This window comes from Petaurus breviceps, unplaced genomic scaffold (assembly GCF_028583685.1).
Source record: "Petaurus breviceps papuanus isolate PSGF00001 unplaced genomic scaffold, PetGlider_PUasm1.0 139, whole genome shotgun sequence".
Lineage (NCBI taxonomy): Eukaryota > Metazoa > Chordata > Mammalia > Diprotodontia > Petauridae > Petaurus > Petaurus breviceps.
This window is the reverse complement of record NW_027185697.1, coordinates 9,897,634-9,923,669: the sequence shown is the minus strand read 5'-3', so window position 1 is coordinate 9,923,669 and position 26,036 is coordinate 9,897,634. Positions and strand designations below refer to the sequence as shown.

At 42.1% G+C, this 26,036-nt stretch overlaps 2 pseudogenes; both read right to left on the bottom strand.

Annotated features, from left to right (window-relative positions):
* Positions 1-546: 546 nt before the first annotated feature.
* Positions 547-4,577, bottom strand: LOC138145643 (uncharacterized; annotated as a pseudogene).
* An 11,048-nt stretch (positions 4,578-15,625) lies between these two features.
* Positions 15,626-21,757, bottom strand: LOC138146108 (major histocompatibility complex class I-related gene protein-like; annotated as a pseudogene).
* Between the last annotated feature and the right edge of the window lie 4,279 nt (positions 21,758-26,036).

The window sequence follows — 26,036 nt, the reverse complement described above, 5'->3', positions numbered from 1 at the left end:
CCTATGCCCCCCCACTTCTAACAAAATAAAAGTAAAACATTATCTGGTGACATCTTTGTGTTGGGTTTTTTTTTTTGCCTAGAGAGCAGAGAGAAAGTCCATCATTCTTGGAGCTGTAAATAAAGTTTTTCCAGGTTGGTAGGACATGGCAGAGTATGCATTCAGCTGTCACAGCTTTTGAGCTCTTAGGTTCATCCCCATGCCTTGATGAGGCAGATAAAAATTTAACTTAAGTAAAAGAATTTTAAAAATGAAGGAAAGAAAGAAAAAAGAAGGAAGGAAAGAGAAAGAAATGAGGAAGGAAGAAAAAGTAGAAAGAGAAAAAGGAAAGGACAAAATGAGACAAGGAAAGGAAGGTAAGTAGGAAAGAAAGAAGGAAGGATGGAAAGTGAAAAAAAGGAAAAGAAAGAAGGAAATGAGAAAGGAAAGGAAGAAAAAAAGCAAGGAAAAAAAAGAACCTCAAACTTTCTCACATTTCTCTGATTTTCCCATTGTAAGTTGGAGCTATATTCAGAATTCAAGGATCCTGCCTGTTTCTCAAGGGCTCTAGTTACTGCAAAGAATGATGGAGATGACCTGGGCCTCCTGGGAGGAAATAGGAAGAAGCGAGCACTCACCATTATCCCTTACATTTTTGTACCCAACAATTTTCTTCATAAAGTCAGCACAAAATTGATTCATGTAGTCCTTAGATCAGTCCAGAAGGGATTGTCCAGAACATGCTGGTATGTCTTGACTTCAGGCTTTAAGGTCCCAGTGCCCAAATTCTTCATCTATCCTGTAATATTCCTCTTCATCCCAAATTAAATGGATGTGGCCCTTTACCTTGATGTCATTGTCTATTTCACAGTCTGCAAGGAGCTGCGCTGTATGGTTTCCTGTGGAAGGACATTGGGGTGGGCTCTTCTGGGATTCATGCAGAGAGGGACACCAGTAACTAAGATCAACTACAGCCCATTCTGAAACTGAGGGCCTAAACAAGGGAACAGAGCCCCCAGCCTCTGAGTTCAAGTTTATTGATTAAGAAAGTTTGGAAAGTAGTGAAAATATTTGGGTTGAAGGCAGAGGTGTCTCAGAAGGATTATGGAAAGGTCAGCCAGGATGTTGAACCCACTGGGTGAGACCTAAGGCTCAGGGATGAATTCTTTAAATCTCTTTCTCCAGGCAAACAAATAGCAATGGACTTGGATCAAGGATACCCATTTCAGTGGTATGATCTCCTGGGGATGGAGCTATTGAACTGGGAAGAGAAATAGACAAGGGATGATGAACAGAGGAGATGAATGGGTCTGACTTACTGTTAGGGTTAGTTTCATTCTTTGCTAAGTAGTGCATCATCCAGCAAAAATGTTTCTCATGATCCACCAATAAATTACGACTCTGGGTAATGTAATCGACTCCCAGTGCTTCAGAGATCCAGGGTATCTTGATAATAATTTGCTGGTGTACTTTGTTATAGCATCCTATTTCAACATCATCCATGAAGCTAATTGCACGTAGTTCCAATAGAGAATGGATTGTGCCCACTGCAGTGAAGTGACCCATGTGCTTGTGGTGTGCTGAATTACAGGAAGGAAGGGAAGAAGAGAACATAGTGCTTTATGTTTGGGGTTACCAGAGGAGCAGTGTTTTCTCTCATTCATTTCTTTGCCCTTCCTCTGCACCCCCCATCATGGTCCTCTTTGAAAATGAAGGAGAAATAATAACAACCATCAGTAAGGGTAATTATACAAATGACTCCCCTCCCCAAATCTAAATATCCACCATTTAGTCTGTCTGTCTATCTGTCTGTCTCTCTCCAAGCATCACCAGCTAGGTGGTGCAGTAGATAGAGTGTTGTGCTTGTAGTCAGGAAGACTGAGTTCAAATCTAGCTTTAGTCACTTACACTGTGTGACCCTGGGCAAGTCACTTAATTTGTTTTAGCTTCAGTTTCCTGACCTATAAAACTGGCATAATAATGACACCTTCCTCTCAGGGTTCTTGGAATGATCACATGAAACATATTGTAGGGGCTTAATAAATGCTTATTTGAAAAAAAAAACCCTTTGTTTTGGACATCTCCAATTAGATTGCCTGTAGGTATCTGAAACTCAACATGTCTCAAACGGAACTCATTATCTTTCCCCCTAAGCCTGTTCCTCTTGCTAACTTTCTATTTCTGTCAAGAACATCACTAATATTTCAATGACTCAGGTTTGTAATCTCACATTCATCCTCCCTTTCCTCTTCTTCCCCAATATCTGACCAGTGGCCAAGTCTTACTGATTTCACCTTCAACTTCATTCAAATGCATTTCTTTCTCTCCATTTACACATTCCTGCATCCTAGTTCTAACCTTCATCCCCTCTCACGTCCTCCTTCCTTTCTTCAGAGCTTTTCCCTTTTCAACCAATCCTCCTCAAGTTTCCCATTTTTTTAAAGCAATTGGGGTTAAGTAACTTGCTCAAGGTTACACGGCCAGTTATTTCTGGGTGTGGTGCTGAGTGTCTGAGCCCGGATTTGATCCAGGTCATCCCGACACTGGAGCCGGTGCTCTTACTCGCTGAGCCACCTGGCCGCCCCTAAGCAATCAGGGTTAAGTAACTTGCTCAAGGTTACACAGCCAGTTATTTCTGGGCATGGTGCTGAGTATCTGAGCCCAGATTTGATCCAGGTCGTCCCAACACTGGAGCCGGTGCTCTTACTCGCTGAGCCACCTGGCCACCCCTAAGCAATTGGGGTTAAGTAACTTGCTCAAGGTTACAAGGCCAGGTGTTTCTGGGTGGGTGCTAAGTGTCAGAGCCCGGATTCGATCCCCAGGTCATCCCGACACTGGAGCTGGTGTTCTTACTCAATGAGCTACCTGGCTACCCCTGAGTTTCCCATTTTCCTATTGCTAAAGCATATTACTCCCTTTCTCTAAACAGCTCTAGTGGCCTCCTACTGCCTCTAAGATAAAGTACAAATGTTCTCAGCTAATGGCATTGAGCACTCTTCATAGCCTGGGTCCACTCTGCCTTTGGAGGCTTATTTCCTAGTCCTACCCTTCATGCATTGAACATTTCCACCAAACTCATCCACTTACCATTCTTCACACCCAACATTCTGATCAGCAGATCTTTAATGAGACTGTTCATCAAACCTGGAATGTGACCCCTCAACACCTCCAGCTTTGAGAATGTCCAGCTTTCTCTAAATTATAGCTCTAGGTCCACCTCCTACAAGGTTTCTCCTAATTCTTGCAGCTGCTAGTGCCCTGCTCCAATCAGAATTTAATTTGTATTTACTTATACATGTAATGATTATTTATGTCCAATCATATGCAAGTTCCTTAGGAGAAGGGAGTGCTTATTATAAAACCTCGCACATGGCTTGGAATTTATGTGCAATGATGGAAAGATCATTAACTTTGGAATCAGGAGAATTATGTTTGAATCCCATTTCTTTTTTTTTTTAAATCATTTGGGGTTAAGTAACTTTCCCAAGGTTACACGGCCAGTTTTTGTGTGTGTGTGTTAAGTATCTGAGGCTGGAACCGATCCCAGGTCCTCCTGACTCTGGGGCTGGTACTCTTACTCATTGTGCCACCTACCTGACTCTTGAATCTCATTTCTAATACTAATTGTGTGACTTTGGGAAAGTCACATAATCTCTCTGGGCCTCAGTTTCCAAATTTGTAAAAGGACAAGGCTGTACTATATGACCTTTCCAATCCCTCATTGTTCTCCTCTATGTTACATCCTCTTCACTCCCACAGCCCTGACCCTCGGTTGGGCTCTCTTACCTCTCACCTAGAATAACCCCCTCACTGGTCTCACCACCTCTAGCCTCTTCTCTCTTCCATCCACCTTCCCCTCAGCTGCCAACATGATTTTTCTAAAGCATTACTCTGACTATCTCACTCTCCTAATTAATAAACTCCAATATCTCTGTCTTACCTCCAGGATAAATTCTTTGATCAGCATGAATACTTCTAGCCTTTCCAGTTGGCTTACACTTTACTCTCCTCCACTCATTCAACCCAATAACACTTGCTTGCTGTTGCCCACACCTGCACTCTACCCTACTCCCTATCCCCCCACCTTTGTCCTGACTATCCCCTGTGTCTAGAATGTTCTCCATCCTTCCCTCCACCTCCTGGATTCCTTCAAGTTTCAGATAAAATGCCATCTTCAGGAAGCCTTTGCTGGTGCCCACAATTGCCAGAGGTTTTCTCTCCGAAGTCACCCCCCTTCATTTACTCTGTATGTGTCCTGTAGGCATCTTTTAATGTATATGTTGTCTCCCCCATTAGAGTGTGAGCTCCTTGAAGGCAGGGATTACATTTTGTTTTATTTATTTTTTTGGTATCCCTAGCACTTGGAACATTAGCTGGAGTATACAAATTATTCAACAAATGCTTATTGACTGATTGCCTGAACTACCTGAAGTTCCCTGAGTACAGCAACTGAGTTCCCGCCATCAGACCCGATGATCCATAGTCTCTCCCATCTCTTTCTCCATGGACTTACCTGCCTGGGTTTCTCTCAAAGCAAACAAGCCCAGAATGAGAAGCCAGGATGAATAGAACCCTCCCCACCTCCTCTTACATTCCATTATCTTCAGAAGATGGCTACTTGGCTATGTTGTCAACCACACCCAGTTGGCTGAGGCTTCAGGCAGTGCCTAAGTGAGAACTGAGGTCTCCTGTGCATATATCATGACTCCCTACCTCTATCCCCACCCAGGCTGGGGTTGGCTCTGCTGAGGCCCTGCCCTCCTCTCATTGTCACCTAAGATGTCTGTTTCAAGACTGAAACTTGTTGTGCCTAGAAGGTATGAGAAAGGAAATGAAAGAGTCTATGGTGAGGGCAGGGTGCCTCAGAGCACAGTCAGCATCAGGGATTGTCTGGGAGGCCCAGAGATGGGCTGCTTCAGTGACAGCCACCCAACTCTCTTTCCTTATTTTCACTGAACCTAGAAGTTGTTAGGTCTGAAAAGATAACCAGGGACACTTCATTCTGGAGGAGAGACAGAGGAAGAGATCCCATTATCCCTTTTCTGACACTGTCCCCAGGTTGTCTCTGATGTTATAGGGTGGATTTGAGTGGAGCTAACAGTTTGAAAGGATGCTACTAATATAACAGTGACTATCACCTGTTAAGGTTGGCAAAGAACTTCATGTATATGATTATCCCGCGTGATCCTCATAACAATCCTGTGAGGTAGATACTATTATTATCTTCATTTGTCAGACAGGGAAACTTTGGCTGAGAGAGATTTCATAACTTTCCCAGGGAGACACCACCAGTGAAAGTCTAAGGAAGAATTGGCAGAGGTCACCCTGCCTTTCTTGATGTTCTTACCACTGCTCCACACACAGCCTTTCAGTGATGATTAGTTTTATCCCCTCTCCATGTGACCTGCAGAGCGCTGGGTTCTGTTCCAGGTTTAGGCCACTGAATCTTAGCTGGCTCCTCCCAGTGTTTGTAGACTGACCATCTATCTGGCTCCCTCCATTGTGACCACGGGCTGTGCCGCCCTGGCTCATCTCTGACTCTGAGTCTGTGTATCACCAGCATACAGCACATCTCTTGTCATATGGTATGTGTTCGTTAAATTCTTGTTGACTGAGAGAACATACACAGTGTAAACTCTGTGGGGTCATTGCAGATCGTTTATGGCCATGCAGTCAGAAAGTAACCTACTGACTTTCCAAAGTCCAAGGCAGAACTAATTATCTTTCTCCCCAAACCCTTCTCTCTTCCCACCCTCATGATTACTACTGTAGACACTTTCATCCTCCAAGTCCTCCAAGCAGGCAGCCTCCCCCCTGGCATTCGCCCAACATCTCCAATCTGTTGTCAATACTGGCCATTTCTACCTCCTCTATATCTCACAAGAATCCTCTTCTCCCCTCCATACACCCCAACCCTTACACAGTCCCTTATCGCTTACCTAGATCACTTCAGTAGCCTTCTCATTGACCTTTCTGCCTTAAGTCTGTATTATATTACATCCTTCGCACAAGTTTTACTCACTTCTGGGTAGCTAGGAGTGAGGGGTGATGGTCACTTGTCAGTGGATTACATTTGGGATTTTTCTTTAAGTGTGTATTGGACTAGGTGGTAATCAAGGCTCCTTTTAAGTCTGAAAGTCTGATTCTATAAAAGAAGGAGTGATTGATCTGGTGTCCCAGGATATTCCTGGATGGTGCCATGTTGCCTGAGTTTTTCATCAGGGGACACTGATTCTCCTAGAAGAGAAAAAAATGACTCTGGCAAGGTTAGAGTGAAGGTTTTAATAGAACCTTTGGAACTCTTCTCTATATGTCATCTAGGGAATGCCTTTGTCAGACAGAGGTCACAGGACTTTTCCATTCCAAGATCAGAGTAGACACTTTGTGTGCTCAAGAAGTTGCCCTGAGTTAATTCTTTGAATTTTTATAGGTAGTATCACAGATAGCTGTGGAGTTATTTTAACCACTGAAAATTGTGAATCATTTCTTTCCTTATAGCTCCTCAAGGACAAAGGATGACCAGGTCTTCTCCTTCTGCATCCTTCACAGTAGTTAGCTTTGGTCTGGGTACATAATGGGTGTTCAAGAAATATTGGATATATGTCTGGTCACAATGCTTAGGGAGAATTGGTGATGTACAGCAAGAGTTAGAACTCAGGGAGTTTGTTTCTATACTTTCCTACATGGAAATTTCTCACCTTGAGTGACAAATCCAGTATGGTTTTGGGGAGAGTGATGGATGCTTCGTGCAAAGTGGGGAAAGAGGGAGAAATGACTGGTGAGAGGGGGAGGAAGTAGATCAGACTAAGGTTTCCTTCTGTTCCTATATCCTCCACCTGCTAGAACACATAGAAAAGTCCCTAAGATCACCAAAGAAAGGGCTTTGTTCTTTCAAATTTTTTTCTCAAGGCCTCAATCACAGAAGCCATTCTCCTGACATTTGAGGTCATTTTGATTTCCCACTTCTTGGCCTTTCTAGTCCCTGGAATCCTGGTCACTTCCCCCAGGGGAGAGGTGGCCCCAGAGCTGGTTACATGTGTGAGAGCCAACCAGTGACCACTGTCATCATCATCAGGGAACAAAGTCTTATGTCAAGGAGGTGTCTGGGAGAGAACCTGACCACAGAGTAAAGTCCAGTGAGGGATTAAAGAACATCAAGGAGGAGGAATAAAATCCATGGATCAAATCTTACTGGTTCCTCTGCCTTCCTCCCCAGACCTTTAGGTGATATGGAATCTGTCCAGCTGTGTTTCCAGCCCCCAGTGCAAGGTTTGTTGGCCCAGATCTAGAGCTGCAGTTTCCTATAACGTTTGGTTCCAGTATCACCTTCTTCATTAGGCCTTTCTTGGTCTCTCCTATCTCCTTCACATTCTCCCCTTGCATAAAGTTTAGATAGTCAGCATGATATAATAATAATAATAATAGCTGTCATTTATATAGAGCCTACTATGTGCCAGGCACCATACTAAGTACTTTACAAATATCTTATTTGAGCCTCACAACCCTGGGAGGTAGGAGCTGTTATTACCCGCATTTTACAGGTGAAGAAACTGCGGCAAACAGAGGTTAAGTGACTTACCCAGGTTCACATAGCTAGAAAATGTTTGAAACCAGATTTGAGCTCAGGTCTTCCTGACTACTGACCCAGTCCTCTGCTCCCTGGGCCACCTAGCTCAAGTCAGAGATTTTTGGTTGTGTCTGTTTATTTGTGAACTCATTTGGGGTTTTCTTGCCAAAGAATGTTTTGCCATTTTCTTCTCCAGCTAATTTTACAGATGAGCGAATTGAGGCAAACAGGGTAAAGTGACTTGTCCAGGGTCATACAGCTAGTGAGTGTCTGAAACCAGATTTGAGCTCTGGTCTTCCTGACCAAGCCCAGACCTCTAACCATTGTGCTACTTACTTGCCATCAGGTAAGAGAATCTGAGTTCAACCACATTTGTATGACCTGGGCAAGTAATTCAAATTCCCTGGACCTCAGTTTTCCTCATCTGTAAAATGAGGGGGTTGGACTTGAGGATCATTGACATCCTTTCCATTAAAAAAGACAACAACCTTGATTCTAAACATATTCATATTATTTCCACAGGTAGAATAAAACTCTCTGAAATCAGGGACTGTTTCATTTTTTGTCTTTGTATATCCTGGTAATTTGCAAGCATTTAATACATGAAATACATTCATTGACCACCTTTGTTGACCCCAGTAAGGGAATAAACCCTAAATTGTCATTTTGTTCTTACCAGGATGGACAGATAAGCAATGCTTTAAGATGAATAAGTTTTTCCCATTTTTTTCATCACTAAACATTTAATGAGCACCTATTACATGCAAGGCAGCCTTCTAGATGTAGATATAAATGTATACATCTTTGATCTCTCTCTATATGCATATATATCTACATGCATGTATATATTTATATGTATATATACCCCACCCACAAACTCACAGAATAATCTCAGGGGAATGTGAGTTGCCCCTCCAGTCCCTTAGTTGAATTGAGGTCAAGCTCATTGGCCCATCACATGAAGACTATCTATCCTTCCCCTCTTTTAGAAACTGGGGCAGCATTTCACCATCTTTAGTCCCACAGAACCTGATGTTTGAAGATCACTGTTAATGATTCCCAATAGAGTTTGTCATTTCTTTCTGTGCTAGAAGATGGCATTCATCTTGGCCAGGTGATTTGAATTCATCAAGCTCTTCCTCTGTCTTTACTGTGGACATCACAGACACCAACCCAGGCTTCTGATTCACCCTACTTGTGTCTCAGAGAGGAGAGAATTTGGCCCAGCCTCCAGAGTGACTGTGTGCAACTACTTCTTACCCCTCCTCCAGCTCAGCTGCTTTGTTTTCCTTCATGTGGTGACAGCATTGTTAGCATGGGCTGATGCCATAGAGTATAGTCATAGAAAGGCAGCTAAAATTCTGCAATTGCTGTGAAGCATCTGATTGAAGCCAAAGATAGAACTCCTTGAGGCAGCATGGTTCAAGTGCCTAAAAGTGGGCAGAGAAGAGGTATCAGACTGACTACCAACCTGAAGGTCTACAGAGCCATGGAGCTGACCTCATTGTTGTATGCCTGTGGAACCTGGACAATCTACCAGTGCCATGCCAGGAAACTGAATCGTTTCCATTGGAATTGTCTGAGGAAGATTCTAAAGATCACCTGGCAGGATAAGGTACCAGACACTGAGGTCATTTCTCAAACTAAACTGCCAGACATTTAAACTCTGCTGCAGAGAATGCAACTCTGCTGGGCTGGCCATGTTGTTTGAATGCCAAACATACATTCCCCTATAAGACTATTTTATATAGAATTCACATAAGGCAAATGCTCACATGGAGGTCAGAAGAAGTGACACAAGGGCACTCTGAAGGTTTCTCTGAAGAACTTTGGAACTGATCATATGACATGGGAGAGACTGGTAAAAGACCGTTCAGCATGGTGTACCCACATCAAGGAAGGTGCTGTACTGTATGAGTAAAACAGCATTGCAGTGTCTCAAAAGAAATGTAAGATGTGCAAATTTAGAGCCATCTGCACTCCAAGTGTTCATGTGGACTATTTGTACCCAACTGGTGGCATTTTGAACTCATGTTGGTCTGAGAGACCAATTGGAACAAAGAGTTCCTTATATTGATGAAATCATGAGTCCAAGAAAGAAAATTGTACTTACCTAATAGACAAGATGGTTATGATGATGAGAAATGATAATGTATGTAAAGTCTTTTTAAAATAGTATTTTTTCAATTACATATAAAGACAATTTTCAACATTCATTTTTTGAAAGATTTTGAATTCCTTTTTTTCTCTCTCTCCCTTTTCTCAGCCCAAGAGGGCAAGTAGTCTGATATAGCATATACATGTGTAATAATGTAACAATATTTCCACATTAGTAATGTTGTGAATGAGGAAACAGAACAAAAAGAAACAAAAATGACTCCCCATGTAAAAATAATATGCTTCAGTCTGCATTCTGATTCCATCAGCTCTGGAGGTATATAGCATTTTATATCATGAGTCTTTTGAAATTGTCTTGGATCATTGCATCGCTGAGAAGATCTAAGTCTGTCATAGTTGATCATTGCACAATGTTGCTGTTACCATGTACAGTGTTCTCCTGGTTCTGCACTAAACCTATGATCGTGCTTTGGTGAATGACAATGTCACAAAATTATCTAATCATTAAACATTTACTAAATGTCAATTATATACTGGCTTCTGTGTTTGGTACTGGGATACAAAGATATATATATATATATATATGAAAGAGTCTGTGCTCTCAAGGAACTTACATTCAGAATGAGTACAAGGCAATTGTGGAGTAATTATATAACTCATATATCTCCTCTATTCTTGTCCCTCTACTGGCTTATTAAGGGTAGAGGTTGCATTTTCCCATAGTCAACAGATAACTGAAATGAATATTTAAAAGACTGATCATTCTCCAAAGTAACTCTGTAGCTTGGTGGAATATCTACTCTTCCCACTACTTGGTATGGAGTGACCCTCTAGCAATGCGCCATCCTGGGCTTCCACAGTGCATCAAGATTTCATAGCAAGACCTTATCCCGCAACATAGTTTTCAATAGCTAAGCTATTAAAACCATTTTTTGTTCCTCTTCACAGTCTTCTGAGATAATGCCATGGCTAGGTGATAGGTCTTCCTCAAATGATCTTCCAACTGAATGTCCTGCTTATCATGGATAGCTGTATATCCGTATCTTCAGACACCCCAAAGCAAATACCCCAAAGATATGTCAGTAGGCATATCTAGATGTGTTCTAGCAAGTCACTGTAGCCATAGGAGTCCTGATCCTAGGGCCTATTCCCAGTCAAAAAACATCATGTTTTCAGTTTTTTCAATCTTTTCTCTTCCATTACTTTCCACCACTGGGCAGAATCAGCATCTATTGCTTCTTCCTTTTTAAAATTTTATTTTTATTTTATGAAATAAAACAAGTATTTCCAGAATAATTTGAAAAGATGATTGTACTCAAAACTGCAAATCTACTATACATAATTTGCAATTCCTTTCAAACATACAACAAAATTATCATATAAATTTCTTTTTTTCTTTTTTCTTCCCTCCTCCTCCTTCCCTAAAGACAGATACCATTAAAACAAATAAATTATTCTATACATACTTCTATTTGTTAGTTCTTTCACTGGATGCAGATATTGTCTTTCATCCTATATACTTAATAGTCAATTTTGATCTTTGTAGTAGACACAACAACCTATTCACTCAAAGTCATTCTTAAAACAATTTTGCTGTCACTCTAAACAATATTCTCTTTGTTCTGCTTATTTTGCTCTTCATTATTTCATGCAAGCCTTTCCATATTTTCATAAAACAATTGAGCTCATCATTTTTTATAACACGGTAGTATTCCATCAAAATTAAGATTGAACTCAGTTAAAGCAGATACAAAATAAGGGGTATTGAGACTTGGGATATAAAAAGAAGGATCATAAGAAAGAGAAGACAATGGTGAGCCTTTTTGAGGAGTTTGAAATCTTGAAAAATGTGCCATAGGGGTGACTAGACAGTGAGTAAAGCGCCAGCCCCAGAGTCAGGAGGACCCGAGTTCAGTTCCAGCCTCAGACACTTAACACCCACACCCACACACACACACACACACACACAAAACTAGCCATGTAACCTTGGGCAAGTTACTTAAACCCAATTGCCCTCCAAAAAAGCAAAAGAAAATGCTCCATAGAGTAGGAAGAGAAGTAGAAGGATGACCGAGGATTTGAGAGTAGAGTAAAAGGTTTGATAGGTTTCATAGAGGGTGAAGACAGACCCTCGGAGAAGGGAACATGTACTCCAAGGCATGATTTGAGTCCAACCAGTGAAGGTCAGAGGAGGAATGGAGTCTGAGTAGGAGATGACTCTCTACTGAGGGATGATAAAGAAGCTATATATTGACAAGTCAGGAAAAGCAGAAAGGGTGCAGGTCTTCAATTCAATGAAAATTTATAAAGGCAGGATTTTTGTGAATTTAGGTGCAATGGGGGAAGCAATTGGTGATTCTGAAGGAAGAAGCTTGTGGGTTGAAAGGAGAGAGGTATTTCAGGCTCCTTGAGAAATGTGGAGTATTGCAGAGGTTGAGAGGAAAGAGTTTGCAGTTAAAAGAGTGGTTGTGGGTCAGGAGGAGGGAGAGAATTTGGGTTCTCTCAGGTTGAGAGAGGGGGGAGTTTTGAGGGTTGTGGGGGAGGGTGGGGGAAAGACAATGAGCTTACTTTTCTGTCATTCTTTGACTTCGTGAATAAAAACCTATTAACTCTGGAGCAAGCTGAACATCATGGAATTCCCCTTTCTCTCTGTCCCATGCTCCCCCACTTCCTCTAACTCCCAATATTCAGTTACTTCTAACCTCAGCAACTGATTAAGAGAGGGAAGGACTAGGGGTCTTTGCACCAATAGCTCCAGACTCTTTGATTTTCTGTGTAGGCTCAGCCCAGATCCTGTCCACCTTCCCATTGTAATCTGTCAAGACAGAGTGTTGAGCTGTTGGCTCAGATCACTCTATGCTTTGCTCTTCCCATAGGACAAATTTGACACTATTTCTCTTTGACATTGCAGACTTTAGGATCAGCATAGAGAGCTGGAAAAGACCTTAGGGATCATCTAGCCAAACCCCCTCATTTTAAGATGAGGACACTGAGCACAATGAGGGCAAATGCCCAGGGACTTTGGCAAATAGGCAACAGAGCCAGGTACAAGGTGGTGCTGCCCTCATTCTCCTCAATCAAAATCCCAGCCTCAGACACATACACTCCAATGCCAGGTAATGCTAGAGTAAATGGATAAACGAAAGAAGAATACAACTTTTTAAAGTGTTTATTATGCATCAGGCATTACTAGCCACTGGGGATACACATACCAAAAGAATATAGTCTCTTCCCCTCAAGAGTTTATATTTTAGGGGGAGAAAACAACGCACATAGGAGAATGGAGGCTAGAGAAGGATGCTTTGATCTGGGTAGTATCAGGGATGGGGAATGGAGTCATAGGGCAACTGACTGACAGGAATGATAGTCAGTCAATACCATTTAAGTGCCTACTATGTGCCAGGCACTATGTTAAATGATGGGGGTACAAATATGTAAAAGAAAGGCAGTTTCTACCCTCAAGGAGTTTCCAATCTAATGAGGGAATACAATACATAAAGGAAGCTGAAAGGTAGGAGGAACAGGAGGGAGAAAGCACCAGAAATAGTGGAATAATAGAGTCCAGTCCAAAGGAATACAACTGGTGAGAAATGAAAACATGGCAGGTCCAGGAGTCTTGCTTAAATGGAGGTTTTGAGAGAAGTTCTTTGTTCCACTTACTTATCCTCAGTCAGAGGGACAGAAGGTATTGAGGGTAACAAAGAGGTGTGAATACCAAAGCTGATGTTATCCCTAAGGATGTCATAGTTGATCCAGGCCAAGGAATGGAGCTGTTAGGGAATGAATAATTTGAATTTGACTACTGTTCCCAACAAAGAGGTGGAATGAGGGAAGGGGGTAGGGTGTTACTTTCCATGGGAAGAAGAGGGTTGGAGTATAGTAGAGTAAGTAGCTAAAGATGGCAAGTTTTCACTCACCCAGAGAACATGGAGTATGGCCTCAGGGTGGTATTTGGAGGGCTATGTTGGGGGGAGTGTGTGGTAATGCACAGCAAAATGGAAGATTTCTTAAGTGCAAATCTGAAGCAACCTGAGGCCTGAGCTTCCTCCTCTGGGAAGGGTCCTGGTAGGTGGCAGTTGGTGAGGATGGCATAGAAGGGATTCTGGGTCAGGGTCAGGCTGAATTGATTCACCAATGAGGTCCCTTTTAGTGCTGAACTTCTCTGCCTGCAAGAGAAATGTGAAAAAGTAAGCCTTGTTGATTGTAAAGGAAGACACACACACACACACACACACACACACACACACACACACCCTAAATGAGCCCATGCTTCTGTACTGAAAGTCCTCTAGGATGGGTCTTTGTGTCCATCATGAGACCCAGCACTTCCTAAGTTCAAACAGTACTTACAAATGCCATATGTGGCCACGGCTCTGTGCCACCACACCCCCTCCTCATACTTCCCAGCAACACCTGATGGTGACTCTGTTCTAGGGTTTCCTGTTCTCACCACAGACTCCATTTCATTTCTACTTTCAAGGTTGCCAGACATGCTCAGGTTCTGCCTAGCAACAGATGTCCCAGCCAGCAATGATAGGCGGGTTAGTCTTGCGCAGGACCAATCCAAGATAGGCTGAGGGTGAGGGGTGGGGAGCCAATATTTATATAAAGGTCTTATTTCTCTTTGGGGTACTACTGGGGTACAGAGTTTGGAGAGTAGAGGCTTCTCCAACTAGAGTGTGGTTGTAAGTGCCAGGCAATCACCAGTGGGAAGGAATGGCCAGTCAAAGAAGGAAGAGGAGGGGGGGATCTTCCTCAATCTTGCTGCTCATTCTGGGGGTTTGTATGGTATACAGTCTCTCCCCTCTGCCTTTTTTTTGTGATCCAGACCCATGTTGTCAAGGGTATAGGAAAATCTCAGTGAGGAGCTCCTTCTATCAGTGAAGATTTGAACCTTCTACAATTAAGTCTTAGAGAGTTTCCTGGGGATCTCAGTATGACTTGTTCGGGTCACACCATAATTATTTGTCACAAGTAAGACTTGAATCCAGATCTTCCTAACTTCAAGACAGGGTTTCTATTCACTACAACATAATACCTCTTACTGTGATAGTAACATGTACTTAAAAAATATTAGTTGTGAACATCCAGCAAGTGCAGTTTGATTACTAAGGGCCACCATGGTTTGTGATGAGTTGGATGAAGCCATATATGGCATGTTCAACAAATATGGAGATGACTCAAAGCCAAGAGGGATGGCTAATACCATTGTATGAGTATAAATAAAACCAGCGGCCTAATCAGATTAAAAAAGATATTTAAAGGGCATAACAACAAGCAGAATGTAATAAGGTGGTTGTGTCACTCCAATAGGATGAAAATTCATTGAGAGCAGGGACAATTTTTCTTCTGTCTTTGTGTTATAAGAGTCTAGCAATACACTAATCAGACCTTGACAAATGCTTATTAGATTGGATTGGTTTAGATTAAATGTTGTCTTATAGTTGCATCAAAAGTGGCAGTAAGTAAAAAACAAACATACACCCAATATTTTCTCAGTGGAAAAGGGTATAGGACATTTAGGAGACTGAAATCTTAATATAAGTCAACAGTGTGACTTGTCCTTGATGTGAGAGAAAAAAAAATCAGAGTAGTCTCCAGCAGTATTACTAATTAATGATCAACAATGATAACCATAATTAATAATTAATAATTAACAACATTTGCATAGCACTTCAAAGTTTGACTGGCCCTTTATATGCATCATATTACTGTGAGGTAAGTTCTATTATTATCCCCCTTTTACAGATGAGTAAGTTGAGGGTTGGAGAAGTTGACTTGTCCAGTACATTATTGAGGAGTTTTTTGATCAAGTATACTTTGGATTCCATAGCTTCTGTGTCCCACTTTGACCCTGAGATTCTGGTATTGTCTTCTCAAACATTTTCCCAAATCAGTTATTGAGGTTGCTATAATAGCATCTCCTGGCCCCTTGAGGGCTCCCCATCAAATACCTTTCTGTCACCTCTCTCTCATTACATGCATACCTGCCTTCCTCTTCTTCCATGCTATGAAGGCCCCAGCACAGGTTAGCAATAGGATGACAGCCAAAACAATGCCCAGTGCCAGGGCTGTAATAGTAATTGAATTTAAAGATCCCCCTGTATTGGCTTGGTTTTTGGATTGATTGTGTTAAAACCCAGAGCTTGTGAATCCCACTTGTGGGATGGACTTGTTGATGTGAAAAGAGAGTCCTGAACTGGGACGAGCTGGTGACATAAATTTAGAGAGACACAAGCAAAGAGAGAGGCAGAAGAATTTTTTGGAAGCAGAATTGTGGAGGCAGAGAGAGACTGAGAGGATTTCTGAGGGCTAGTTTGAATTGCCCAGGACTTTTGAGACCTGCCACCCAGAGCTGCCAAGGACTGAGGAGACATGGCTGTTATGCTGGTACTTTGTCTGTGTGTTTTGATGTTGTTTTGCCAGATTTGTTCACTGGTGAAAGACAGTCCTGTTGTTGAAGAAGTCCTGGAACCTTGCTATTGGTTCAGAGCTCCTGAGACTGTTCTGCAGACAGAGAGAGAATTCTGTCCACTGGTGAAGGATAGTGCTGTTGTTGCAGAGGTTCTGGAACCTGGCTGTTGGTTCAGAAGCCCTGAAGAAGGATTTTCTTGTTGTATGTTTACAGAAATCCTGGAAGAGGGTCTTGCTAATGTTTTCATGGATCCTAGGACTGTTCTGCAGACAAAGAATGAATTAATGAAGAGACTGGCAATGCATCTTGTGGTCTTGCTAAGCTTTGTCTCCCCAGGAACAAAGATTGCTGAGAACTTGCCTCCTGTCAAGATGAAGAAAAGACCTCTCTTTGGGTATTAAATGCCGTGCTTAAGCTTGTTGTAACTCTGGGGTAGATTTAATTGTGACCCAAGGGTGGGGAACTTTTGACTTTTTGTGCTGTGATTGAACGAATGAATGTACTTTACTTATGATTGGAAACTAATCTCCATTTGAGAAGAGGGGCTTTGTGGTTGACTAAATGAATGTACAGCCTATGGGTGGAGTAGTACTTAGAAGAGGGTCTTTGGGATTGACTAAATGAATTATAATGTCCAGGGATGGAGTAGTACTTGGAGATTATAGAATTATACTTGGTGAATGCTGTATTTTGAATGATGCTATATTTTGATTTTCTCTGTTCTTAATTTTTCACTGAATAAAATGGAGAGCACCTATGCTGGTATTTTGGACCTTGGGAAGTTGCCTTTGCTTGGCATTACAAGGGCCCAAGGCTTCTCCATCATGGCCTTTTCAGGGACTATAGGGAGAAAGGGTAGAATGTAAGTGTGGGTATATTCAGTGAAAGAGGGAAGAAAGGAATGGAACTACACTCTGGGACCTGGTCTCCTGGGGATGTGATGAGAGTGTCTGGCTGAAACACTGACCTGGATACACAGCAGGGGTCTTCAGCTCAATGTGTTCCACCACACAGGTATAAACTCTAGCTGAATCCTCTGCTGGGAGCTCTAAGGTAAGTTGGAGGTAGAAGGTGTCATCCATATTGGGCATGATGCCACTGGAAATCTCCTTTCCCCACACACCAGCTTCCCATTCTTCTCTTAATGCAGCAAGATGGATTAAGGGTAGAAGCCTCTGACTGTACAGGAGAGAATGTTGCTGACTTCTGGGTTGACATGGAGAGACACGGTCACCTCAGGGGGCACTGAAAGCAGAGATCAAGAAAGAAAGCATCGTGTCACTATCTAAGTGAATGTTTGGTGTGTCCCTTGTCTCTACCTTTATTGATGTCCCTGGTCTCCTTAATGTAGTATCCCTTTTCTTATTGGACCCAATGGATCCATCAGTCCCTTGAGAGTAGCAAGATAGTTTATACCCATTTGTATCTCCTTGTACACCCAGGAGAGTGCTAGATAAACACTAGTTACAGAGTCAGCATCTGATGGCATTGATGACCACATCACCAGCAGCTTTCTAAACTATCTTCAAGTAGTTTAGTCTGCTATGATGGATTAAGAACAGAATCTTCTTCAACAGGTCAATATTCTATGTGATCCGTCGTTTTATCAGTGTGGGCCCTTTTAATGGTGAACATTTCAGACAGTCTATGCTTACTAAGCTATCCTTCACTGCCCTCCCAAAATCCAAGAAAAGAAAAATTAAACATTACCTCGTGACCAAATTCCTGGTCATTATGTTCTAAATTTGGAAAGATCGTTCACTAAACAGCAGACAAAAAGTCCATCATTCTTAGGGCTGTACATAAAGATTTTCCAACTTGGTAGGACACAGCAGAGCATTATCCAGCTGTCATAGCCTTTGAACTCCTAAGGTCACTCTCATACCTTGATGAGGAAGGCAGGAGGAATTTAACTTAAGCAAAATAAATTTTTTAAAAATGCTAAGAAAGATAGAAGGAAGGAAAGAGAAAAAAGAAAGGAAAAAAGGAAGGAAGGAAGGAGGAAAGAAAAAGGACAGAGAGAAGAGAAAGAAAGAAGAAAAAGTAGAAAGATAAAAGATAAGAAAAGAAGAACAAAAAGAAGGAAAGGAAGATAAGTGGGAAAGAAAGAAGGTAGGATGGCAAAGGAAAAAGGAAAAAAGAAAGAAATGAGAAAAGAAAGAACAAAGAAAGAAGGAAAAAAGAAAAGAACCTCAACCTTTTTTTCACATTCTCACATTATATGTTGGAGCTATGGTCAGAAGTTATGGATGTGGCATGTTTCTCCAGGGCTTCAGTTAATGATGGGAGTGACCTGAACCTCCTGGGAGGAGATGGAATGAAGCAAATACTCACCATTGTCCCTTAAGCTTGAGTACCCAACAACTTTCCTCAGCATGTCAACACAATAGTGACTCATGAAGTGTTTCCTTAGATTGGTCCAGTGGGAAATCTCCAGAATATGCTGGTGTTTCTTGACTTCAGGCTTTAAATTTTCCCAGTGTCCCTTTTCTTCATCTATCTTGTAATATTCCTCTCCATCCCAAATTAAATGGACATGGCTCTTTACCTTGATGTCATTGTCTATTTCACAGTCTGCAAGGAGTTGCCCTGTGTGGTTTCCTGTGGAGGGACATTAGGGTCGGCTCTTCTGGGACTGGTGAAGAGAGAAAGGCCAGTAACTAGAATCAACTACAAACTCTCTCTAAACTGTGGGCCTAAACATGGGCATAGAGCCCCCAGTTTCTGGGTTCAGGTTTATTGATTGAGGAAGTTTGGAAAGTAGTGAAAGTTCTTAGGCTGAACTCAGAAGTGTTTTAGAAGGATTATAGAAAAAGATGGTGACCCAGGATGTTGAACCTACTGGATGAAACTTAAGGCTCCAGGACAGATTCTTAAATGTTCTTTCTCCAGGTTAGTAAATAATGGACTGGGACAAGGACATCCATTTCAGTGGTATGATCTACGGGGGATGGATCTATTGAACTTAGAAGAGAAATAGACAAGGGATGATGAAAACAGGGAAAGGGGAGATGAATGAATCTGACTTACTGTTATGGTCAGTGTCATTCTTTGCTAAGTGTTGGATGGCCCAGGGGAAATGTTGCTCATGGTCCATGAATAAATTATGTGCCCAGGTGATATAATCGACTCCCAATGCTTTGGAGGGCCAGGGTATTTTGACATTTATTTGCTGGTGTATACTGTTATAGGATACCAGTTCAATATCATCCATGATGCTAATTAGACTTAGGTCTAAGAGACACTGTGCTGTGCCCACTGCAGTGAACTGACCCACATGCTTGTGGTGAGCTGAATTATTAGAAAAAAGGGAAGAAGAGTACAAGGTGTTTCAGGTTACCAGAGGACCAGTGTTTCCTCTAATTTATTCCTGCGTCCTTCCTCTGCCCCCCCCCCATCTCTAAGGGTAGTTATATAAATGACTCCAAAATAAAAATATTCAACTCCCACCCCACTCTGTCTTTCTCTCTCTCACACACACACACTCACACACACACACACACACCTGTACACACTCTAAGTATCACCAGCTAGGTGGTGAAGTGGATAGAGTGCTGTGGTTGTAGTCAGGATGACTGGAGTTGAAATCCAGTAAGCACACACTTATGCTGTGTAACCTGGAGAAGTCACGTAAGCTCTTCAGTTTGCTTATCCATAAAATTGGTACAATTTTGACACCCGCCTCTCAGGGTTCTTGTGATGATCAAATGAAACATTTCTAAAGTACTTACCACAGTGCCTGGCATAGAGTAGGGTCTTAATGCTTTTTAGAAAAAAAAATTTTCTTGTGGACATCTCCAATTAGATTGCCTATAGGCAGCTGAAACACAACATGTCAAAAACAGAACTCATTATCTTTCCTCCTAAAGCCACTTGTCTTCCTAACTTTCTATTTTTGTCAAGAACACCACTAATATTCCAATCAATCAGGGTTGTAATCTCAGATTCATCCTTCAATCTGTACTCTCCCCCCTTCCCCAATAACTGACCAGTGGCTAGGTTCTATTGATTCCACCTCCACAACTTCTCTCAAATTCAATTCTTTCTCTCCATTTATTCAAGTCCCACCCTAGTTCTAACCCTCATCCCCTCTCACCTGGACTTTTGCAGTTTCCTCCTAATTGGGTACCCTTCTTCAATTCTGTCCCCTCTCCAATCTATCCTCCCCAGTCTTCCCATTTTTTATTCCTAAAGTTCCTCACTTCCTTTCTTTAAATAGCTCTAGTGGTCCTGTAAGGCTTCTAAGATAAAACACCATCTTTTCCAGCTAAAGTTACTTAACACCATTCACAACCTAGATCTGATGTGCCTTGGGAAAGTTATTTTATATTCTTCCCCTTCATGAATTCAAGATTTCAGCCAAACTGGTCCATTTACCATTCTTCACATCCAACATTCCATCCTACAGGTCTTTGTTGAAACTGTCGGCTCAGTCTAGAATGTGATCCCTTATCACTTTTGGCTTTGAGAATACCCAGCTTTCTCTAAACTACAGCTTCAGCTACACCTCCTACAAGGTTTTCCCTAATGCATGCATCTGGTAGTGCCAAGTCCTAATCAGAAATTCACATTATTTATACAGGTAATAATTGTTTATTTCCAATCATATGCAAGTTCCTGTCACACAGTAGGGAATTTATGCAGAATGGTGGAAAGAACATTAACTTTGGAATCAGAAGAACTAGGTTTGAATCCCATTTCTAATACTACTTGGGTAACTTTAAGAAAGTCGCATAACGTCTCTGGGTCTGTTTTCAAATTTGTAAAATGACCCTTCAGATCCCTCATTGTTCTCCTCTACAGCCCGTCCTCTTCACACCCACAGCCCTGACCCTACGTTGGGCCCTCATACTTCTCACCTACAATAGCCCTTCACTGGTCTCCCTACCTCAAGCCTCCTTCCTCTTCCATCCACCTTCTCCTCAGCTACCAACATGATTTTCCTAAAGCATTACTCTGACCATATCACTCTCCTTGTTAATAAGCTCCAGCATCTCTCTTTTGTCTCTAGGATAAAGTTCTTTGCTTGGCCTTTGAAACCTTCCAGAAAATGAATACTTCCTGCCATTCTAGCTGAGAGTCTTACAGTTGACTCCCCTGCACTCATTTGCCTATGGAAGATCAGCTTCCTGACTTCCCCACACCTGCACTCTACCCTCCCCCCATCCCCGTGTCCAGACTGTTCCCTGTGTCAGGAATGTTCTCCATCCTTCCCTCCACCTCCTGGCTTCCCAGAATTCCTTCGAGTCTAATAAAATGCCATCTTCAGGAACCCTTTCCTGGTGCCCAGAATTGCAGAGCTTTCTCTCCAAAGTTGCCTTTGATCTACTCTGTATGTATCCTATAGGCATCTCTTTATTTACTTGCTGTCTCCCCCATTAGAGTGTGAGCTCCTTGAAGGCAGGGACTGAGCTTTGTTTTGTTTATTTTTTGGTATCCCTAACTCTTAGCATGTTAGCCAGTGCATACAGATTGTTCAATAAATGCCTGGATTTCCTGAAGATCTTGAATAAAATGACTGAGTTTCCCCCATTAGACCTGAGTCTCTGTGGCCTCTTGCCTGTCTACCTGATCTCTTTCCCCCTAGACTTACCTGCCTGGGTCTCTCTCAAAGTAAATACCCCCAGAATGAAAAGTCATGCTGAAGAGATCCATCTCCACCTTCTCTGGTGCTGCATGATCTTCAGAAGGTGGCTACTTGGCTACCTTACCAACTACATCCCAGCTGGAGGATGCTTTAGTCACTGTCCCAGGCAGTGCCTAAATGGAAATTGAGGCCTCCCATGTATATACCATGGCTCCCTACCGCTATCCCCACACAGACTTGGGTTGGTTCTGCTGAGGCACTGCCCTCTCACTGTCACTAACTTTGTTGGTTATGAGGCCAGAATTTTCCCTGCCTGGCAGCTACGAGAGAAGAAGTGAAACAGAGGTGGTGAGGGCAGAGCCCCTCAGAGAACAGTCATTGTCAGGTGTTGTGTAGGAGGCCCAGAAATAGACTGGTTATATGCCAAACACCCAGTTGTCTTTCCTAAATGTTTGTTGAACCTAGATATTTTTGGGTCTGAAACGATAACCAGGGAGACTTCATTCTACAGGAAAGATATGGGGAAGAGAATCCCGTTCCCCTTTCCTCACACTACCCTACGTCCCCGGTTTAATGGGGAGCTAGAACCCCTGTCCTCATTGAGGGAGCCCCTCAATTTGTGTGGCAGGTTTTCATGGAGTTACCATTCAGAAAGTGTGCTATTGATTGTAATAATAGCGACTATTACCCATTAAGGTTGTCAAAGGACTTCATATATATGATGATGGCGTTTGACCCTCACAACGATCCTATGAAGTAGGTACTATTATTATCTTCATTTTTAAGATATGGAAACTGAGGCTGATGGAGATTAAATGCCTTTCCCAGGGTGACGCCACTAGTGAAAGGCTAAGGAAGAATTGACAGAAAGGTCGCCCTGCCTTTGGTGATGTTATTGACAGTACTCCATACTACCTTTCAATGATGATTAGTTACATTTATATCTATCTATCTGTACCTATTCTCCATGTGGCCAGCAGACTACTGGGTTCTGTTCCAGCATCAGGGAACTGAATCTTAGTTGGTTCCTCCCAGTATTTGTAGACTCACCATCTGGGTGTCTGGCTTCTTCCATTGTGACTATGGGCTGTGCCGCCCTGGCTCAGCCCTAACTCTGAGTCTGTGCATCATTAGCAAACAGCATGTCACTTGTCACATAGTAAGTGCTTATTAAATTCTTGTTGATTAAGTGAACACATACAGTGTAAAATTCGTGGGGTCATTCCAGATGGCTTATGCGCACACCATCAAAAAGTCACCTACCATTCCAAAGACCAAGGCAGAACTAATTATCTTTCTCCCCAAACCCTTCTCTCTTCCCACCCTCATCATTACTGCTGAAGGCACTTCCATCCTCTAAGTCTCCCAAGCTGTCAGCCTCCCCCTCCCCCCTGGCATTCGCCCCACATCTCCAATCTGTTGTCAGTACTGGCTGCTTCTACCTTTTCTACATCTCCCATGAATCCTCTTCCCCCCTTCATGTATCCCAACCTTTAAATAGTCCCTTATCACCTCTCATAGATCACTGAAGTGGCCTTCTCACTGAACTTTCTGCCTCAAGTCTCTCCATACTACATCCCATTCTTCACAAAAGTTCTACCTACTCAATTCTGAATAGCTAGGATTAAGGGGTGATGATGATTTGTCAGTGTTATATTTGGGATTCTTCTTCAAGTTTGGCTTGGTGGTAATTGAGGCTCCTTCTAAATCTGAAAGTCTATGACTATATAATAGGATGAGTGAGCTTGGGGAGTCCTGTTTATATCAGAGCCATGCACTGGCCCAGGGTCTGGTGTGCCTGGATTATTACTGGTTTCTCTTATGGGTCTATACTTGTGATTCTTTATTTTATGTAAGTCCTTATGAAAGCCTCCTGAACCAATACATAATCCATGTTGCCTGAGTTCATCATAGGACATCAATTGCTCTAGAATAAAGAGAATAACTCTAGTTAGAATGAAAGTTTTAACAGTATCCTTGGAGCTCTTTCCTATGTATTATCTGGGGAATGACTTTGTCTAACAGAGGTCCCAAGCCTTTTCTATTATGAGATCAGAATAAGTAGAAACTTTATATGCTGAAGAAATTGCCCTGGGCTATTTATTTGAACTTTTACATCTAGTATCACAGTTTAGTATGTAGTTATTTTAACTATTTAAAAGATTATGAGTCATTTCTTTCCTTACAGCTCCTTAAGGGCAAAGACTGACCCAATCATTTCTTCCCCTTGTATTCCTCACAGTACTTACTTAGCTTAGGCCTGCGTGGACAATGGGTGCTCAAGAAATATTGTATTAATGTACGGTCACAATACTCAGTAAGAATTGATGATGTACACTCAGAGTTAGAACCCATGGATTTTGTTTCTATACTTCTCTGGACTGAAATGTTCTCATCTCAAGTCACAAACCCAGTATGTCTTTGGGGAGAGTGATGGATGCTTCATTCAAAGTGGGAAAAGAGAGAGAGATGGTTAGTGAGAGGGGGAGGAAGTTAGATTGGGGTTTCCTTCTACTCCTAAAGCCTCCCCCTGCCAGGACACAGAAAAGTCCCTATGATCACCAAAGGAAGGACTTTGCTCCTTTAATTGTTTTCCTCATGGACCTTGATCTCAGAGGCCCTTCTCCTGACATCTGAGGTCATTTCCACTTCCAGCTTCTTTCTCTTTGTAATCCTTGGAATCCTGGTCACCTCCCCCAGGGGAGAGGTGGTCCCAGAGGTGGTCACAATGTTTGAGAGTCAACCAGTGATGACTGTCATCATCATCAGTGACCAAAGTCCCACGTCAAGGAGGTGTCTGGGAGAGAACCTGACCACAGGGCAAAGTTCAATGTGGGATTAAAGAATGTCAAGGAGGAGGAAGAGTTGGTCCATTAAAATCCATGGGGAAAAGTTTACCAGTTACCACCCCCTTCCTCTTTGCCCTTTGGGTGATATAGAGCTTTTGTACAGCTGTGTTTCAAGTACCCAGTGCAAGCTATGTTGGCCCAGCTCTAGAGCTACAGTTTCCCAAAATGTCTGCTTCAAGTGCCAATTCTACATTAGATATTTCTTGATCTCTTACCTCTCCTCCATATTTCTCCCTCTCAAAACTCATCTTGTATATGGTTCAGATAAAGCCAAAATGATATAATAATAATAAGAATAATAGATAATAAATTTACCAGGCACTGTACTAAGTACTTTGCTAATATCTCATTTGATCCTAACAACAACCCTGGGAGGTATGAGCTGTTATTCCCATTTTACAGGTGAGGAAACTGAGGCAAACAGAGGTTAAGTGACTTACTCAGGGTCATATAGCTAGTAAGTATCTGAAACTAGATTTAAGCTCATGGCTTACTGACTCTCAACTCAGTCCTCCATTCACTGGGTCACAGCTTAAGTCAGAAGGTTTTTGTGGTTGTTCAGTAGTTTTCAGTTATGTCTCTTTGTGAACTCATTTGGGGTTTTCTTGTCAAACACACTGGAGTGGTTTCTCCAGCTCACTTCACAGATGAGGAAACTGAGAGAAACAGGGTTAATCGACTTGTCCAGGGTCATACAGCTAGTTAAGTGTCTGAAACAAGATTTGAACTCAGGTCTTCCTGACTCTAAAACCAGTGCTTTGTTCACTGTGCCATCTAACTACCCTCAAGATAGAGGACCTGAGTTCAAATTCTATGTCTGTATAACTTGGGCAAGTTATTCAAATTCCCTATACCTCAGTTTCCTCATCTGTAAAATGAGGGAGTTGAGGGGTGGCTAAATGGTGCAGTGAATAGAGCACTGGCCCTGGAGTCAGGAGGACCTGAGTTCAAATCGGGCCTCAGACACTTAACACACACACATACACAAAACTAACTGTGTGACCTTGGCCAAGTCACTTAACCCCAATTGCCCTACCTTCCCCTCTCCAAAAAGCAAAAAAAAAAAATGAGGCGGTTGGGTTTCAGGGTCACTGAAATCCTTTCCATTTTAAAAATTGTGATCCTAAATGTATTTGTGTTATTTACACAGATAGAAGATAAAATTTGAAATCAGCTACTTTTTTATATCCTGGTAATTTGTAAACATTTAATACATGCAGTACATTCATTGACTACTTTTGTTGACCCCATAAAGGAGATAAATCCTATATTGCCATTCTATCCTTACCAACATGGACAGATAAGCAGTGCTTCAAAATGAACTGGCTCTTCCAATTTATTTCATCAACAAACCTTTAACAATCCCCTACAACATACAAGGCAACCTTCTAAATGTATGTCAATAAATGTATGTATATTTCTTTGATCTCTCTATATCACTGAATAGGCTTTACCTCAGGTAAACTGAGACCTGTTAGAGACCTTAGTTTGAAATAACCAAGGTTCCCCACTACAAACTGG